The following is a 3,489-nucleotide window of genomic DNA, read 5'->3' as shown; positions in this document are numbered from 1 at the left end:
GAGGGGGACGGACGGCGGAGGGAAGGGAAGCAGCGGGAGAATCGGAGGGTCGTACGTATCGCATCAGGGTGTATGCACCGAAGAGGGGTAGGCCGCGGCGGGGGTCACGGAGTGCGCTGACCTACTGTTCCACATTCGTCGTACAGAGCAGCCTTTCCGAACTTCGTAGCGGAGCGAACCCAGAAACCCAGAACTCTGCCTGCCCCTGCACACCCTTCGGCTTCGCTGTCCCTCGACCTCGCTAACCCTCTCTCGTTCCTTCCTACGAACCCGCCCCCCCCCCCACCCCCCTCCTCTTTTTTCCCTCCCTTCCCCCCCTCCCCCCCCCCCCCCGCCGCTACCGCTATACCCTTGCTTCCATACAGTCTCGCGGATTTAAAACCGAATCCTTTATACCGTGGAATCGCGCGAAACGGCGCAGCCATCCGAGCGCATCGCATCGCGACGCTATGACTCTCTTTCTTTTTCTTCTCTCTTGCTTTTTTTTCCTCTCCCCTAAATAAACGAGCGCACACACGGGCACACGCACTCCAGCGAGCACTCCAAGCCGTGCGTTTGTCTCTTCCGCCCAAAGACCTGCCGACTCTGTCCGCCCGAGATTACGTCGACGATGGACCGTCGTTTATCGGAAAATAACGACTTTACGGCGTTCCAAGATTTATCGACGAGCCGTTGATCGCGTTTGTTCTCGCGCCGCGTTGGTAATCCGGTTCGATTTCGGCCGGAAGCTACTTTGTATCCGATAGATAACCCGATATATGGCGCATCGAGAGAACCTTGATCAATTAGAACCGACTGAAAGAATACACGGAATTATGTTTCGATCGGTGACGAGTGGTCGCGAGTACGTAACCTGTTTCGCGTGAGACTTACATACTCGTAGAACGCGTTGCACGCGACGAACAAATCTCCGAAGGAAATGGCAGGGAAGAAGACGAGTCGGTGGATCGAGAAACGGGAGGAAATCGGTCGTCGGATAAGCGAGAGGTTTCTTTCGGCAACGAGACCCGGAGTCGTTACCTGGTTTCGTTCGCAAGGGCGATTAGCGATATCGGTGCTACGGGATCGTTGAACCAGCCGATGTTTTCCTCGTAGCCGACAGCATGTTAAATAATCATCGTCGGACGGTGTTCCGTGATCTTGAAGCGCCAAATGCGAATCACGATTGCCGCTATTGGCAAAGATGGTTTTCTATGAATTATTCGACAGGAGGAAAGGGTGGACGGGGCGCCGGGATTGCATGGAACGTTCGTGCACCCCGAAAGCTCGTCTCTCCCTTCCCTGCGTTTGCAAGCGCAGTGGCGCATGTCTGTTGACGGTGCCGGCAGTATCGGTTCGACGTACACCTACGAGAGCGAAAGCTCACTTACGGTCACGAATTCTTACGCACACCGGCGATCCAGCCGTGCGTTCCAACACCTGGTCGCAACAACGGCTAAACGTCTTTTCTTACGCGTCCGTTGCCGTCGAAAATGCCTCGCCACCGAACCATCTTCTTCGATCAGTCGTCTCGCTCGAGTCGTCTATTTCGAACAATTTTTTAGCGAGAAACGGAGCAACGGAAGGGAAATTATTCCGCGTGGTTCGATCGTTGTCTCGGTAAATGGAAAAGTCGTAGAAAAAGGCCGTCTATCTTACGAGAAACCGTATCAGGGCTTCGCAGAGTCGTTCGAATTCAAGCGGTTCGAGCGTAACGCGTGACGTAAACGACACGTGTTTCCAACGAACTAATAAGCGTTGAACACGTTGCGCGCGAACTATAAGCGAGAAGTAGTTTACAAACTTTACACGCGGCTTGATTTACGACACGGTCGAACTTTGCGACCACAATAGTAGAAAAAGTATGCTCGTTACCTATCGACAGGTCGTTGGAATCTACCGAGCAACGATCATAATTCAAAACAACGTAAACAATGTCGAAGGAAGAACGCCAGGTACATGGCAAACCGATGTGTAAACTGGTTGGAAAGACGCGCACGCGAAACAACGACATCGACGCGTGCTTTCGAATTCTCGTCAAATTTTAAACGAAACGTTTCGGAGGGTGCCTGGTGGATGGCGATACGCACCTGTTCCTCCCCACTTGGGGGCGAAAGGCGAGGAGAGACGAGGACGAAGCAACGTGGCGAACGAGAGCGAACTCGTGGATTGGAAAGAGAGGGTAACAACTCGGTTCTGGGAAGGGACGGGAGTGAAAGAGGAGCGCGCGCGCGCGAAAGACAGAGAGGGAAAGAGAGACGGATATATAGCGAAGGGGGAAAAATCGCGAGAGAAAGAGAGAAAGAGAGAAAGAGAGAACGAGAGAACGAGAGAGGAGAGGGAGGTGGAAAGTAGCGGACAGAGGAACGGAAACGCTGAACCGCGGAATTTCGAGGCGGACGAGGAGAGAAGCTCGCGAGGCCACGAGGCTAGAGAGCGACGAAGAAGCGGCGCGAAAATCGGTTGAAGAGAGGAGGACGAAGCGCGGCAAGGAGGAAGGAGGCGGATCGAGAAGAAGCGAGAGGGTGAATTCGCGGAGGAGGACGAAGAGCCGCGGAACCGAGAGGGAAGCGAGAGGGAAGGATATCGAGGGAGAGGAAGAAGAAGAGAGCGAGCGAGAGAAAGGGGGCGCAAACGGTCGGTAGTGGTGGCGGCGAAGGAGAAAGAGAGCGGGAGAGAGAAGGCAGGTACAGCGAAAAGGGACGGAGAAGGCGTGTGTAGGTGGTGGTGGAAGTGCGAGAGAACGTAGTCGAGCGACCGTCCCGCTGTGGCCACGAGCTCCGACGCTCGGGGAACGTAGGTAGTGCGTGAACTTCCGGCCGAGTGAAACGGACAAGAGAGAAAGGGGAAAGGAGCAGAGAGAAGGGCCATTCGATTCCCTTGGAAAGTTCGTTCGGAAACCTCCCTTTGGCTCGGTTCGACTCTGGGATCGCGCGCATCGCCGATGATCCGCGACCNNNCCACGGGCCTTGAAAAGCGCTCGCGGCGCGCCGACGAGGACGAGGACGAGAGACGAGAGGGCGCGAGCACGAAATACGAAGAGAGCGTAGTTTGTTTCGTAAGTTGGGAAACGCGGGGGAGCAGGAGCAGGCGGAAGGATCGGGATAGGCAGCTGGATAGGGATAGGGATAGGGATAGGGATAGGGATAGGGATAGGGATAGGGATAGGGATAGGGATAGGGATAGGGATAGGGATAGGGATAGGGATAGGGATAGGGATAGGGATAGGGATAGGGATAGGGATAGGGATAGGGATAGGGATAGGGATAGGGATAGGGATAGGGATAGGGATAGGGATAGGGATAGGGATAGGGATAGGGATAGGGATAGGGATAGGGATAGGGATAGGGATAGGGATAGGGATAGGGATAGGGATAGGGATAGGGATAGGGATAGGGATAGGGATAGGGATAGGGATAGGGATAGGGATAGGGATAGGGATAGGGATAGGGATAGGGATAGGGATAGGGATAGGGATAGGGATAGGGATAGGGATAGGGATAGGGATAG

This window comes from Bombus impatiens, unplaced genomic scaffold (genome assembly GCF_000188095.3).
Source record: "Bombus impatiens unplaced genomic scaffold, BIMP_2.2 scf_0478, whole genome shotgun sequence".
NCBI classification, from domain to species: Eukaryota; Metazoa; Arthropoda; class Insecta; order Hymenoptera; family Apidae; genus Bombus; species Bombus impatiens.
This window is presented reverse-complemented; position numbering follows the sequence as displayed.